Genomic DNA, 16,832 nt, shown 5'->3' with positions numbered 1-16,832 from the left:
AGCCCTTACCTCGGCGCACCCCCTTTCTCCGCTCCGGCACGGCAGCATAGAGGCAGGGCAAGAGGAGCTGCCGGCGTTTCTCCCTGCGCCTCCCTGCTCCTCGGAGAAGCCCTTCCCCCCCGTCGCTCTCCCCCTCTCCCGCCCAGCTTTGGGGCACACACACAGGTCTATTTTTTAAGGAGCACGGAGGAGCAGCCGCGGGGAAGCTGGGTTGGAAGAAGCAAAACCCTGACGCGATTGAGGGTGGGTAGGGAAAAAGGGGGGGGAGGGTGCAGACCCTGGCACACGCAGCCCCAGCCCCACCGCCTGTCGCCCCCGGTGCTCCCGCAGCGGGGAGCGGGCCCCGAGCGCGATCCCCCCGCCCCGAGCCGCCGCTCAGACGCCACCCGGGGCGGCCGCTCGGATCCCTCCCCCGCCACACAGGGGCAGGGGGCGCCGGGTTAGGATGCGGGGCGGGGGCTCCCCCAAAATACTCACCCTGCCCGCCGGGGCTGCTTGGAAGCCGCCGGATTTTGTGCGAGAGCTTTCGTCTCCTTCTCCGGGAGCCCAGCCTCCCCTCCCCCCCGCCTCCCCTCCCCCGCCTCTCCCACCTCCCCCACCTCCTTTGGGGGGCCAGGAATCCCCCAGTGTCGGCTCTCCCCTCCTCCCCGCACGGCCGGGGCTCCATGGTCCCCCGTCCGAGGCTGGGGCCGTGGCCGGGGCTGGGACTAGCCGGCGCTGCGGCGGAGGCTCGCCTCGGGTCGGGGGTAGCGGGCGGCGGCGCGGGGCCGCCCCCGGCGGGTCGCGGGGGAGGATGCGCCCCGGGGAGACCCGGGGCAGAGTTGTGGCAGCAGCCGCTCGGGGAGGCCCCTGCCCAGCCGTCCCCCGAGATCGTGGGGATGACGGCCGGGGGTATCGGGCTGCTCGCCGCCAGGCAGCCAGGCGGGAGGGCGGGCGGCCCGTTGGGGTCTGCGGCTGCCGCCCCCCGTCCGGAGCCCCCCTCACGGACTTTCCCTCTCGGGCCCCGGGGCCTTTGAGGCCGGGGGAGCCGCTGTGGGCCCTGCAGAGAAGAACGGGGTGCCGGGGGTGTTGGTCTGCATGGTACTTGTGGGGTGCTGGAAGTTGGGATGCCATGGGGGCAGGCCGCGGCCCCGCCAGCGGCTAGCGTGCTCCTCAGAGGCACTGAGCATGCACGGCTCCTGCCAGCTCCCAAATCAGGCCATGATAGAATCGTAAATACATAATACTCCTCCGATGTGATGAGTAGGGAGCAGAAGAGTTAAATGTGTACATCGAGGAGAGGCAACTGACATGTAAAGGGCATTGCTGTGCAGTTGTTGAGCGATTCTGAAATGAAATATTTGAAAAGCCTTCCAAGAATAAATTGAATTCCCGCACGCTTGTTTCTGGATCGCCTACTAGGGAAGGAAGTGTGCTGGGTAGCTAGCAACAATTAGTAGAGTTACATCTGCTTTTAGCGCACCTGGTGACTTTATCACTGATAAAACAGTCATTGAAAAAAAATTTGTGTGGGAAAACATCCATTCTATCAAGATTTTGGATTTGGACATTTGTTCTATGTAAGCATGAAAGAGGTGGCATTAGGAAAAAAATCTGGAGGAAATAAAGCAATCCACCTTAGACTAGCCCAGTAGTCAGCGTGTCCCTAAAGTGGAGGCCAAACTTGAACACAGGCCTCCACGTAGGGGGTGAATACTTCAGCTACCCACAGAGTAGGTACTGTCTACTCACTGCAGGCCTGTAACTAGTAGATAGTAGGTACTATCTACTATCTACTCTCTGCACAGATGGAGACGAGGCCAAGCTGTGTATCAGAAACCAAAAATTGGACCTGAAGACCCTCCCTCACAGTTTCCGTTACTGGCAAAACATGTATTTATCTTGAAAGTTTGCATTTTGACATGTCAGTATTTTTACAATATAAATGAGCTTGAAATTTTTTTGATCAGCCTAATGTTCAGGACCTATTAGAAGCTGGAGAACATATTCACAATCAATTCACGTACTCACATGCATGAATACAAGCTTAGAAAAGTAATTACAGGCACCCGTTTTTGGAAATCTTGAGGCTGTGTAGTTTCCCCACAGGAAATATGAGTATTAAATTCCTTAAAAAAAAAAATACTGGTAATTATTTTTGTCTTTAATATTAAAATTGTTGATGAAATATTCCAGATATGGTAAGGTTGGCTTGACATAAATCCTTCCTTTTAATTATTGTTTAATACTTGAGGCAGAAAAAAGAACATCTTGGTAACTTAAGTGTGGGGTTTTTCATTGTTACCATTTGTTTTTACTTTTTAAATTTTTAGTTGTCTTGCCTAAGAGAAACTTTTTACTTTTTTTGTTAAACTGTTAAACATGTAAACATAAATTTGCAGCCGTATTACCAAATATGGCTATTCTGATTGCTCTTCAGCTAAGGGATGATGTATCCGTACACATTGTATTATTCTATTTTAGCTTTTAAATCTTTATTCAGAACATTAATTTCTTAAGCTCTATTGTTACAAAAAGTGAATTATACTTTACATTTTTAGTTGTTTACTTATGATTTGTCAAGTTCTGTTCGTATGAAAACTGACATTCAGTTAAAATTTACATGACATCATTTTAAATTGTTCATTAATTAAGACTACCTTAAATGTTCTTGATGCATTTTAAAAGCATGTTTGTCTTTTAAAATACTTTATGAAACAACTGAAATAATGACATGTAGAAAAGGAATTAAATTTGAAGCATGTAGTAGCCATCACCTTCATGGTCTTAGAGAAGACAGATCTTGTCCTTTCTTGCTTAGGTTTAGTTGTAGATTGACAGAGGAAAATAGGCAATTTTTTTCTAGTCTTACGTTGATGTTTCAGCTTTGAGTTAAATAGTTCTTAACTGAACTTCTTGCATGGCTTGAAACAAAGACACTTACTCTGCCTATAGAAGACACTGCAGCTCTCAGAAATTGCTCTCCTGCATCATTTAAATCCTGTTCCATACGCTTAGCCAGTGGCTTCAGTCAATTCACTGGCATCACCATCAAAACTTCAGCAGCAAACGCCTCTTTTGATTGACTATCTGAACTCACTTCAGTACATGACAGCAAGATCTAAATTACCTCCAGTATCACATGTAATTGGAAGAGATGCAGATGTATATATAGGGGGGAGAAGGTTGATTTTTTTAAAAATATTAAATTCTGGGGGGAAATATGATGGAATAATGGTGTCCATTTAGGACAGTACTTCTAATGGTATCTTGATCAAATTCAAGGAATAGTAATGCAAAGAACCCCTTTAAGGTTCTCTTTTCAACTTTAGGGTTTTATTCAACTATTTATAGTTGCCTTTGATTGTACAAACAGAATGTTACTTTAAGGTGGGCAAATGAAGTTCAGGAGAACACTGGGGAAGGCAGAAATGGATAGTAAAGATAGCCCTGTATAACAGCACATCTCTTTATTTCTGCTAAATATTTGTATTTCATTTGGGACTTTGGTCATTGTTAATTCTTTATATGTAGTTTAATTTAAATCCATACTTCAAAACCACCCATTTTTCAGTGGGTGAACGGATCATACCTACTTCAGGATTTTTTTTATGTTTCTCAAATAGTTTGATTTTTACAGATATGGGGCCAGCAGACTTCTGTCAGCACAGCATCACTGCAGAGGAGGAACGGTAGACCACTGCTGAGTGGCATTCTCTAGCTCTGAAATCTTCAGTCAATCATCTCTTGTGTTATCTGGTATCCTCTGTGCTTGACATGTCAGACTTCCTGCACGTGCGCTGCAAAGCTAGTCTACACATACGCGCTATGCCGATACCTCCTAGACTAGTCTGATTTAGGATCCCACAATGTTCCTCTGATGGATCAGGTTTAATGCATATGTGCAACTACAGCTGATCTACACATTCAGTGTGGTCCTAGCCTGGACTCTTGACTATTCTGCATGCAAGTAAGTGTACATGTACCCTGGTGCTTTGCTCTATGGCCATAAAACCTGGACAAATAAAGAAGACCATCAAGTTGTGCCTGCACATGATTACCACGTAGAGGAAATGACATATGTAAGAAGCCTTATCTATAAATTAGCCTTATTACTTCATTCTCCACCAATGGAGAGATCTGTTACTTGGGCAGTAGAACTTCGTTGTTAATGTACACACACAAAAAAGTTTGTTTTTTTTGTCCCCCCGTTTCTCTTTCCCAGAGAAATTTAAAACTGGGTCTGATGCATGACTAATATTCTATTGTCATTTCTTTAGTGGAGGTCATTAATATGCATTATGTTTTTCATCTAATATTATATACATTATTTCATAATATTAAATGTATTAGTCAAATCATTCTTATTCATATGTAGTTTTCCAGTAAACCTCAGTGATCTTTCAATTGTGGCGAGGTATTCCCTCCCACGCCTCCTAAAATACAGAACTGCAGTATTCTGCCTATGGGGAAAAAGCCTGAAGCCACATGGTGGTGTATCTGTTCAACACTGTGAAAGAGAATTTCCCTATTCACAGTCTTGCACAGTCAACATGACCTGCTGGTAAATTTTAAGTTGCCTGACACCATGATTAAAACCCTCTTTTTTTTTTCTTGCATTATGTTGTTTGACGAAATGGAGGAGACAAAAGACTCGAATGTTTGCATACCAATCAAACAATTGCACATTGATCAATTCTACAGGCTTTTCATATTCTTAAAAATATAGTAATACTATAGATACTGTAGGACCTTTTAATTTCTCCATTACAAGTGAAATGAAAGGCTGAAGTCCAGAATCCCAAATGCAGAGTACTTTTCAAATGAAGGGGACTGGGCAGAAGGCTGTGAGAAGGTGAAGTGAGAGAGATGCATAAAAGAAACTTCATTTCAAAAAGATAGCCTTTTTAACCAAAGAGATTTAGCTGCACTCAGCCAGAAATATTTTCTGGATTGTCATTCCCACTTTGCAATGAACAAGTATCAGTATGATTTCTTGATGTGTTTAATTATGTGAAGTATGAAATCAAGTAGGTACATCCAACAGCCACAGAAAAATGACAAGACATAATTTCAGACAAGCCAGCATTGTTTTATCCCAAAGATGCCAAAAATGGCTTCAGAATTATATTCAGCTTTTAATTAAGACAAATGAGAGATGTCACAAATCATCCATTGTATGGGTCACATCAAAAGCACGTAAGTACTGTAGAATTTCTCTTCTTTCTTGATGTAGTTCCCAGTTGCATTTTCCTGGAGCCTTCCTTGAAGTTTAATACTGTGCTGGATGCTGGAGTGCTACAAATAACCTTAAAGCCTGGACAGAAGTTGCCTGTATTATTAATAGTAAAATGAAATAAGTCTGCATTCTCCTATATTAAAAAGAGAAAATTAAGCAAAGTGAATAAAAACAAAAACAAAAAGCGTAATATTTTGAAAGATTAGGAATTATATATTTGGAACAGCTCTAAAGATTACTTTCTTTTCCATGCTATAAATCAAAAAATGTAACTGAGATGCCATCTCTAGTGATGAAAGGTATTTTGTTGTTTTTTTTGCAAGTGATATGTACTCTTCAGCTCAGGGGAAAAAGTCCATTTCCAAATTACTTTTAACAACAATCCAGTGGTCATATTTGTGCTTCTATTTTAGGAACATAGATCCCTTTTATAGACACTAAACATGGTTTACTAGTGGAATTTTTCATTTATTATAACTGTTTCATGTAGTGTCTTTCATGTAAACATTATAAAAGGAATTTACTGTTGGATGTAGAAGTTGGGGTTTGGGTTTTTTTGCCCTTTGTTCTTGTTTTGTATGTTATTTCTTTGGAGAACTCTTTTTTCCCCCCTTTCAGGAAATTTCACATAATCTTTTCCATTCGTCATCAGCCAGGTTGCTGATTACCAGAGTAACTGCCAAGCTTTCAACTCCTTGTCATCAATGGGCTGTGAATGACAGACAGCATTAATGTTGGCAAGCTCCCACTCTCCTTTTCGCCTTTCCCAAATGTAATTAAACTGCACTAATACAGCAAAAGAAGAGCTGCAGCTTTATTTTACTCACCCCAATAATTAAATCACAGAAGCACACAATGGAGTCAAATAAACCCATCATGGCACAGAAATTCAGAGGTAAGGGAAGTATGCATTTACCCCTTAGAGAAAAAAAAAAAAAAAACATGAGAAAAAAGTCCTCCTTTCTGTTCCTAACAGTACAATGACTGCACTGTTTGACCTTCAACAAGACGGTATGTCCAACATCTGAGTAGCTAGCCACTCTCTGTTGCAGCCTGGTGAAAGGCATCAAGTGTTTCCTCTTCTGTTGCACCTTCAATTTAAGCATAAATGGAATAATTAGCCTCTCCTTGAAATGATCTGCTATTTCTCTGGTAGGGGACAGCTGGATAAAGGACAGAAAAGATGTAATATACAGTTTGAATGACACACAACTTACCCAACAGAACAAGAAGGCATTATCCTGATCACGGAGGAAGTCCTGAGCTTTTGGTTTAAAGACTGGGGGTGTCAGAGGATAACCAGGAGTGAGGAAGAAGGAGAAAAGAGAGTCCTCACTTCACCTGCAGAGGATGACAGAGGCTTGTAGAATGCACACTTATCACTGAACATTTCTGGGATAGATAACTTACCACCAAATTAATTTTTGTATGTTTCTCAGGACTGAGGTGAGTGAAATGAAGTTACAGGCCTGCAGGAATGCAATGGAATTTGCCCATAAAGCTGTCCCCCGTTGCTCTAAGATGGCAAGCAGGTGCTCATAAGGAGGCTGAGAACTGACTGCCATGAGCACTGTAAACACAGCTTTGTGGCCAGTATACACGCTGGAAAAGGGATGGTAGTCTCATTTTTCGAGCTATCAAAAATAGTACAGTTGGCTTGTAAGACCAAGGTTACAGTAATGCAAATAAATAGTTTGAAAAAATGCAGACAAAAAAAAAAAAAAAAAAAAAAGGAAAGATTATTGTTACACAGCTAGCCAGAAAACAGGGACACCATCCTTAGGGAAAGCATGGAAGAGCCAGAACCCACTGCCAGCATATACTTGAGAAATAAGAATGGGAGCTTGGTTACTGACCAAAGTAGACATAGCTTCAAAAATGACAATTAATAGGCCAGCTTGGCTGTGCAGACTCTAAATGAGTGTTTCCTTGTGCAGTTTTGGTGACTAAATTTTAGTCAACTGGTAGTTGACAGGTGGTACCCTGTAAATCCAGCCTGTGCCAAATTCATTCAAGATCTGTTAGTGTGGAGCAAGTAATTTACCAGTGTGAACAAACTGTTCTGTAACAATAAACGTAGTTTAATATTATGGTAGTCTTCCAGAGGAAGAAACCTTTGGTTGAAACTTTTAGATAAAGTTTGCAGGAGGATCTGATATGTTAGGTTTTCAGTAGTTCTGAAGCAGGAGAAAATTTTTATGTTTGATAATGTAGCTAATGTGTAGTGAACAGTAAAAAGGAAAAAAAAAGTGACACAATATGTAAAAATGTAAAACCACTGGTGTAAATGAATCGTGTACAGGAGGAACACTAAAGGGATGAAGTTGAAGGTTTGTTTCTGTTAGATTTATTTTGATATAGTGATTCATGGAAGAACTCTACAACTCAAACCAAATCAGTTATAAAGCAGGTATGTGGTTTGTTTTGGCACCAGGCACATGCAGGATAGCTCCCAAAGGCATGAGCGCCCTAACACGGCAACTTGCTATGGTTATATGCAGTAAAGTGTTACATATGCATGAAGTTTCCCAATATGCCGATACATATGCATAACCTATCCCCGATTTGTATTGAAATTAGCTCCAAGAAGTCATTTCCATAAACTCCTTCTGTCTGCACTTGCGCAGGTGGTGGTCGTCGGGGGGGGGGGAGGTTGTGGGAAGAAGGTTGATAACTCTTCTTCATCACCACTAGTTGACCCCCTGCCTTTGTACAGACCTAGCTGCTCCTTGGCTCTTGTCCAAACCACAAGGTTGGTCTCAGCTGGTTTTTGAGACAGGTTCCTCATTTGTGTCAGGAAGCATCCTCTGTGAGGGGCCACAAGACTCATTGTTTCAGTTAATTTGCATAGTAGTAAGCAAAGACACTTAGCAATATCTATTTTAATGTGATTAAGCAAACCCCCATTCTTCCATTCCTGGCTTTAATAAGTACAATTGTTTTATTTAGAAATCATTAATGCGATTAGGCAAGCCCCCATTTTTCTATCCTTGGCTTCAATAGTACCTGGTTTGATATTGCCCCAAAGACCTTTTGGATAAACATCATGACTTTCTCTTTGATTCAGGAAGGACGGAGGCTGCAGTATTCCAAGGCTATCAAAGGGAGAACCAGCACCTCAAACATCCACCTCAATCAAATCCACCTGTTTATAACATCAAGCAAAGAAAGAAGAAGCCACAAAGGACATCGAAAAACAGAAGAGCATAAATAAGTCTTCAACTGTTCTTGTGCATCAACAATAATTCTTGTAAGAGAAAAAAATGAAGGCAGATTTGGTTCTTGTGTAGAAACTACCTTGAACACTTTAAAAGGCTTCCTCTGAGTCACTATGAATAGTGATGGTTCCCCAGACCCTGTAACAGTTTTATCTGATTTTTCAGACTGAATATTAAGCAAAGATTGGCAATAGAAAATGGCCCAGAAGATGAGAAAAATGCTATTATTGAAGACAAAGTGTGTGGCACTTCAACATGATGGCCTTTAATTTTCATAGTGGGCAGTTACGCAAGAGAGACCATCAGAGAAGGCTTTGGTCCAGAACTCCTACCGGCCTGTTCTCTACACCTAGTTAATATACTGGTCTTATGCTAATATCTTCGAACAAAATTAGATACGTTTACAAATATAGGCTGGGATCAACCTAAGGCTGCTGGTTTGAAACTGTACCCAAAGCCATAGGAATTGGTTTAAAACAATGAGTTTAGCTCTGGTGTGCAGAACTGTGAGGAGGGAAATTCCACTCTTAAGATCTTTCAACACCAGCCAGCTCCCCAGAGACTCCCAGATGTGCAGTTTTGTGGGACTTTAATCCTACTCGAGGAAGTTTATTTGTGCATTTCACAATATTACATGTCATTTGCATAAAAATGTTAGGAAAAGAATGTTATTTCAGTGGTCAGTGTGTGATTTAGTAAACAAAGATGAAAAGGTTCTTCTGACTTTTTCTGTGTTAAACTGCCTGGGCTTCAAACCCCCTTTTCAATTAGACAAAAATGCTGGTGTTTATGGACTAGGTATTGATACAGGAATGCAAATGACTTCACAGGATGACAGTTTATTATAAGTCAATGGCTGAACTCTCCTGGGAAAAATTACTAGATGCTCTGCCAGTGATTAAAACTATGGAACATTTTCACAACTGTTTGTATAGAAAGAAGCTTGTGATTGGAACAGACTGGGCAATCCCAGAATTGGCTCTTTGGATTTGAAACCAGAGGGGCAATTCCTTTTAACCACAGATTGGAAAAACTTCAGTGCTATGGTTTTGTAGTAGCCCAAAAGCATTGGTTCAGGCTTAACGTTGATTGCTATTGATATTTTGTCCAGATAGGTTTATTGTGAGATTGATTCCAAATGCCAGTCTAAACAAGCAAGGAGCAAAGAACTGATTGCTCAGGGGAATGAGCGTGTTTGGGAAGAGATGATTGTTTCCTCCCTTCCTATATCTTGCAGCAGTTCAAATCCAGTAAAACAGTGGCTACAATTATTCTCAAGAAACCAAGTCATTCCCATGGCAAGAACCTGGTATCAGAGCACTGTGCAACTGGTAACAGCTATCTTGAAATATAGTCTCTCCCTTAGTTTACCTCAGTGAGAACTCTCTGTTCACACTGTGATGGCTTGGGGTTTGAAATGCAATTTGGTAAAGAAGATGGAAAGAAAGCAGTAGGTGATAAGCTTTATTGGCTGGTTTTAGATCAACGGAAAAAGAAGGCTGTAGTGTAATGTCATCATTTGAAAATGGCTGGAGGTTTGATAATGGTTGAGGGGTTACAACATGGTACAATTTCTGTTACAAAAGTTACACAATAGATGTAGAAAAAGTGTCCAGGAAACAAGTAACAAGGAAAATCTCTGGGAGGCAATATTTTGCCAAGCAGATCACATGAATAAGTACACATGAATAAGGAGTAGCAATTTTTATTTGATTGGGGTTTTTTAAACTGGTTCACAACATAACAACCATTGTTTGGGAAGGCATTATGAGGGCCCTGCATGCAGTAATAAGTCTTAATGACCCTGACTAGCTTCACCTGTGGTCTCCACCCCACACTCATGGAGCCAGGAGCTCTATTTAAGCTAAGCCTTGGGCATTCAGCTCTTGTATGAGCTATATTGGAGCAGTGGCAGGTCACAGGCATGCTGGGGAGCTGCTTACTCTGTGCCTTAATTTATGTGCTGCCTTGATTAGGGGTCTGTTTTTTCTACGCGGGCCTGCCTAGTCATCGCTGGATGTGATTTTAGCCCTGACCTATAGGAACACTTTCTAGCTGGACTTTAGACCTGCTTCACCACCATAATAGTGCCTTTAAAATCTTTTTTTTTTTTTTTTTTTTTTTTTGGGAGGGGGGAGGGGGGACCTGGCCACTGTCTCTGGATTTGCCCTGCAAAATTGTCCTTTAGGTACTGTGGGTTGGGCTCTGGTTAATCTGGTTAATGAGGTCACTGCACTGGTGGCACTGGGATCCCCACTGGCTTGTGGCTCACCTCCCTTTGGAGAACAGCCCTGCTCTGCTTCTCCCTGGCAGACATGAAGTGGAACAGACTGTAGCAGAGAAAATGATTTAGATTTGGAATTTGGGGGTGAGATATACATGGGTCAGGGAAGAAATTATGAATCATGTGTTTCTGTAGACTTGTAGAACTACAGGAAATCTATTAAGTAACTACCATTTCAGTGAACAAATTTATGATAAGATAGCAGAGAAAATCAGAGTTGATGCTGGCTTTCTTATCCCTTACAGGCACAAATTAACATTTTTTTATTCCTTCTAAATTAGTAAGAAGTGCAGGCTCCTTATCCTTGGGGGTTAGAGATTTCTGCAAGTCTTCTGCCTGGTGTTCCTGTAGACTAACAGTTCTTTTGGTCACTTAGCAGCTTTGAGTTGCAAAATGGGAAACCAAAGTGTCACATGCTTCCTGGGTTATATCTGAAGGCAGCCTTGGATAACTGGGACTAAGTAATAGTAATGCTTTTACTATGTGAGCCAGGAGTAGTACTTCCCCAGACTGGGGGTTGTGCTGGGACAAGGCCTGGATTACACCAGCTCTTCTACATAACCATTTTCATTCAGAGATTCAAAGGAAGCTTAGGCACATGGACTAGGATGGAATCCCCCAACTGGAGAGATGGGGACTGCCGGGTGGGCTATAGATAAGACTTTTTAAGTAGCAACAGTACTGCTGAAACAAAGATCATTTGTTAGATACCTCTCAAGTGCTGTTCAGTTTCTGATATAAGGTAGTTCCTGAGTTTCTGGCAAAATTGTAGACTATTGTGTCCTCCCTACAGAGTAAATCACAGATGGAACTACTTGGAACTGGGAGTTTGAGTCTCTATTGATGCTTTGTGAAGTCAATGCTTGTTTTAGCTGTGGTAATCACTGAGCAGCTGAATGGTTTGGGGAACCAAACCATTTGGGGTTCAGAAAAAATCCTGAAAATATCTCTCTTTAATTTGACTTGGACTGAAATCAAATCCTAAAAGTCCATTTAAACTTCTACTGAACCACAAATCCTGCATTTGGACCAGATCTATTGGAAAACTTAAACTGAATAAACCTTGGGTAGGTCTGTATGTAAAACTGATGTGAATACAAACAATGTCATTGAAGATAATTTGGGGGTCAGTCTTTGAAATAACTTATCTGTTGTGCCCAACTGAGGGTATTTTCAGGGTTAAGATTATCTCCTTCCCTTTCTACCAACAGAAAATGGAGAGAATACCTGTCAGCCTCAAAATTGCAAAAGCTGCTTGTATCCAGTAGGATACAATGCATGGGGTGTGTCAGCTAGCAACTTCTACCCACACAACAGATGCTGTTCAGGGGCCCATTGTAAGAGATGCCTCCAAGGAGCCTGAAAAAAACTGCATAAGGAGTGGAAAGCTCCCAAAAGAGATGCAATGAGGTGTAATTGGTTTGGAGTAGCACATGGGAACATCGGAATAGAAAGACAGGATAGTCTCTTAATTATATAATTTATCTTTCTTCTATGAAGACTCTCTTATTTCCTTTTGGAGGTAGCTTGAAGGTGTCACACTATCCTAAACTGCAGTGATGAGTAAATAAGTTAGTGAGATGTGGTTATGTACCGCCTTGATTATTATCCTAATTACTGTCTCTTACTTCTGTAAGTTGTAAGAAGCCGTAAAACTTCCTCGTGAAATTGCAACAGGTGATGGAACTTCAAAATTCAATGTCCAGAGCCAAAGATATAAAAAGCTGCTCAGGAATTCACAATCTGCAGCCACAGTCTTCCATGGGAATCCCTTTGAAAGGAGTGCTGTATGTGTGTGTGAAAAGTATAGAAGAGAAAGCTTAAGTGTAGAATGAACAAGCACTGGGACTCTGGTTCTTTCAAAAAGCTAAAGGAGCATTTTTCAGCTGAATACTGTGCCATATGACTGAGTTGTGAACTGAGACAGTCTCTTCCTATTTGAGTCCTTTTTTTGTTCAAGCAAATGGGATGACATCAGGAAAACAGCTGACTACACCAAACAGTTTCTGCTCCTAACTGGAACAACCTGCAATGCCCAGAGTGGTGACTCAGCAGGTAAGAGGGGTCATAACATGTGTTAATTGCCAGGATAGTTATGATGTCTTAGAAAATAATTTTTATCCTCTGTTCATCACATGGATCCAGTCTTGTCATTTGTGAACTAAAATCTGGGCAGGATTACTGGCACAATGAGAAGTGGATCCATACCATAAATGTAAGGGACTGGGACAAACAGAGGCAAGTCCACAGTAGGAACAGTATTGTTCGGTGCCAAAAAAAAGTGTGAAAGATGATACTATTATCTTAGAAAAAAGAAATCTTATGCCAGTGATGTTAGAACCTCAGAAATAATGTGTCAAAGACGTTGGAACATTTAGAATACAGTCTCTTACTGTTCCAATGTCATCAACATGTTGTTCTCACCATTTTCTATGACAAGTGAATTTACTGAGTCAATTTGTCTTCAACATGTTAAATGTACTATGTGTAGGCAGGTAAGCTAACCTTATTTATATAGTATAACAAGGGAGAATGCTAACTACACTCACTTTTGCACTTTTGAAAACTGTTTTCTAAGAGAAAATACTACACATCCATTTTCAGAGCTGCGCTTTTCTCACACCTGACCTAGTGTTTCTCAAGAGAATTGCTTCAACAAAGAGGGGGATAATTCTACCTGTGGTGTTGAAGTGAAAACTTTGGTTGGCTCATTACTCTGCTTAAACTGCTCTCGCACCAGATATTCCTTCATCTTTCCTAAAAAAAAAAGTTCTCTAAGAGTAAGACCCTGAAATGTCTGTCCCCCCTTCTGCTTCATGCATTACTTTAATATTTCTAGGTCTACCTTTTTAATTTCCTTTTTTTTTTTTTTTTTTTTTTCCCACTAATTGCTTTTCTTGATTTGCTGGGGTAATTTCTCTTCTTTCTCTGCCTCTGTTATTTTTTTTTTTCTCTGCCTTTTTTTTTTGTTTGTTTTGTTTTCCCCTGGTATAGATAGATCAAATGAACTCTCAACCTTTTGCATTTCCTTCATCCTTAATCCTGGCTATTTTAAATCTGCTGTGTGCTCCCAGGGGTCTCAGTTATCCAGCCAGCTCCTTCTGACTTGGTTGCCTTTTTTTTTTTTTTTGTCACTGGTATAACTTGTGCCATAGGTCATCCCTCTCCATCACTGCACACAGACCACTTGCTACTGGCACTCAGGTCTGGGTGGAAATTGGGCTGGTTTGTGTCAATTCCTCATCTTATTGCAATCTCCTAAGACTCCAGCTCTCCAAGAGTTTTGTACCTGACTGAGGTGGTACTACTGTGAGTGGCTCTTCATTTCATGTCCTCTTTTCCACTTGGTGGCTCCCTGTCATTTCAGTGTTTTCCCTATCCCTTTTATACTTTTACTACATATCTGTTCCCTATACATACAACTGTGATTGTGACTGTATTCCTTTGCATATGTTCCCTGACAATCTCTTGCAATCAATTTGAGATCAGCAGTTGCCTATTTGAAATCTTGCCCTGAATATCTGACTTAAATACATGCTCTTCACCTTCTTCATCTTTTGCTTTTTCATTTTTCTCAACAAAATTCTCTCTATTCTCAGAGCAGATAATTCCTGCTTTCATCTTTTTAATTTGCTATGTTTTTAAATATCTTTGTCATTTCTACTTTTTAAATGGCTGTTGATCGATATCCAATACATACATTTTAGCAAAGTGATCATCCCATGCAACTAAAATTTCATAGCAGCACTTTCCCTGCTAGCAAAGGTGGGCTTGGTAGTGTTTATAGGCGATTAATGGCTCCTCAAGTTAAGTGCCTTTCTGTTTCTGAAAGGAAAGCCATATGTCTGACTTTCTCCCCTCCAAGGAGGAGTGATACAGCTGCTTTTGCCAGTCATATGAAAGATATCTCATGCAGAGGCAGGATCCAAACTAGTGCAAGGGGTTTACAACTTAAGAACCATTGTCTGGTCCCTCATCCTTTTGCTTCCCATGCTACCAAGTATTGTGTCAAATTTCCTTCTCTTGCTCAAGTAGTGGTCCTTGCAATACTGTATCTCTTGTCATAGTTATTACAGTAGGTCCTTCTTCAACAGCTATAAAGTCACCTCACTTATGCAAGTTAAGCCATACAAAGCCACAATTCTTGCATGCTAATGTCACAGTCCAGCATCTTTTTCCCTTCCAGATTTAAATCACTGCATTAGCTTTTTACCTCATTCCACATGAAGCAGAAACTCACTGCTGTTAATTTTCAGACACTTGGTACTTCTGTCTACTGATGTATGTCAGTTTGAACCCAGCAGACACACTACTTTTACAAAATAGTAGGGACCATCTATATTCCCTGCTACCCTTTCTTTAAGCAAACCCATGTGCCTAGAACATTGTGCTGGATGTTGTGCCCTGCAGCCTCACTTTTATTCTCATGTCCCTCCTCAGTTCCATTCCAGTATCCTCTCCTTTCTTCTGAATTTTGCCATTTGTAATACTAAATGTCCAAAAATATTGCTCCTTAAATATCAAAACTGAAGTGCTGTGGTGCTTTATGGAGATGTACATCTCATTATTCATTGCCTGGTGTCTAAGGAAGAGCAATCTTTGACACAAACTTTTTTCATGGTTGAGATATTTGTATAGTCATTCTCTCACATGGATACTTCATGTCTAAAAAGATCTTAATCTATATGACACTCTTCCTCAGCAGTGGCAATAGTAGGGTTTCTGGCCACTAGAACTCACTAGAGTTCTACTCTTCAGTTTGGAACCCTTGCTGTCTAGACAACTTAGGTAAAACCTGCTAGTGACTTGTAGAGGTATTTTCTGAGGGACATTTGTGTGTGCATACTGAGAACATGACTGCACAAGTAAAAAGCCTAGAAAGAATCTTCCAGTGTTCGTAGGCACTGTATTAATCTCAAGCTCATATAACAGCAGACATTGTTGGTTATTTTCTCTCACAGTTATCCTGTAATTACTGGTAATGTTGCTTCACTTCACTTTAAGGCATTATACTTTCTTCTATAGGCATCCCCTTGATTAAGTTTACTTAGGTATAAGGTTATAGGTGGTACCTGTTTCCTGTTGTTCAGACCATCACCTGTCAAAGTAAGTTTTCTACAAAGAAAATAGTGTATGTATCCTTTGAACATGCTAAATCATGTATGTGAACTACCTTCAAGAAGTTCTACTGGATGTGAAGATTTTGTAGCTTGGTATAAAGGATTTGTGAAAATAGCTCTGTGTCTATGCATATAGAGGGAGACGCTTGATACTTCTCTCAGTTTTAATGTTTGTGTTGAAATAAAATTTGTTATTGTATGTGATACTGTATGTGACTCTGCCAGAGTATGTGATTTGTTATTATATGTGACTCTGGCTGAGGCCATATCTTGGTCTGCATTTTGTACAGTGGCAAGCAAGCATTCAATGCAACATCCTTGATACACAGGCAGACCAATTTGTAATAAGGGTGCTTTAATAATGTCTAAACACAAAACCTGGGCACTTTATTAAGGTCCTCAGGGTTCACACAGTTTGAATCAATTTGGCAATAATGTTGGGTACTTTATAAAAGCAAAACTAAACAAACAAGCAAAAAAGAGATTCACTTGAGACACAGAAGTTTGAACATTATTCAAACCACAAAGCAAAAAAGGTGCAGGGCAATATAACTGGTAGCTGCTGAAACAGAATCACAGAATTTCTAGGTTGGAAGAGACCTCAAGATCATCAAGTCCAACCTCTGACCTAACACTAACAGTCCCCACTAAACCATATCCCTAAGCTCTACATCTATACGTCTTTTAAAGACTTCCAGGGATGGTGACCCCACCACCTCCCTGGGCAGCCTGTTCCAGTGTCTAATGACCCTTTTGGTAAAGAAGTTCTTCCTAACATCTAACCGAAAACTCCCCTGGCACAACTTTAGCCCATTCCCCCTCGTCCTGTCACCAGGCACGTGGGAGAACAGGCCAACCCCCACCTCACTACACCCTCCTTTAAGGTACTTGTAGAGAGCAGTAAGGTCGCCCCTGAGCCTCCTCTTCTCCAGGCTGAACAAGCCCAGCTCCTTCAGCCGCTCCTCATAGGACTTGTTCTCCAGGCCCCTCAC

At 41.3% G+C, this 16,832-nt stretch overlaps 1 protein-coding gene and 1 long non-coding RNA gene across 6 annotated transcripts in view; one reads left to right on the top strand and one right to left on the bottom strand.

The window, feature by feature from the left end:
• MPPED1 (metallophosphoesterase domain containing 1) overlaps window positions 1–920 on the bottom strand; it is a 71,868-nt gene extending 70,948 nt beyond the window's left edge. For 2 of the 5 annotated variants that reach the window (XM_068656843.1, XM_068656897.1), the window contains exon 1: window positions 478–567. The gene's annotated coding sequence lies outside the window, so the exon portion shown is untranslated. Of the gene's footprint in view, window positions 1–9; window positions 252–477; window positions 568–599 lie in introns of those variants that run through there. The other 3 variants (XM_068656887.1, XM_068656853.1, XM_068656861.1) reach the window with 2 other exon arrangements.
• A 19-nt stretch (window positions 921–939) lies between these two features.
• Window positions 940–16,051, top strand: LOC137842654 (uncharacterized). The gene is made up of 2 exons (XR_011089137.1): window positions 940–6,113; window positions 6,375–16,051. It is a non-coding gene; the product is annotated as an uncharacterized lncRNA (long non-coding RNA).
• The last annotated feature ends 781 nt before the right edge of the window (window positions 16,052–16,832 follow it).

Source organism: Anas acuta, chromosome 1 (genome assembly GCF_963932015.1).
Source record: "Anas acuta chromosome 1, bAnaAcu1.1, whole genome shotgun sequence".
NCBI lineage: Eukaryota > Metazoa > Chordata > Aves > Anseriformes > Anatidae > Anas > Anas acuta.
The sequence above is the reverse complement of the archived record's forward strand: the minus strand, read 5'-3'. Positions and strand labels throughout refer to the sequence as shown.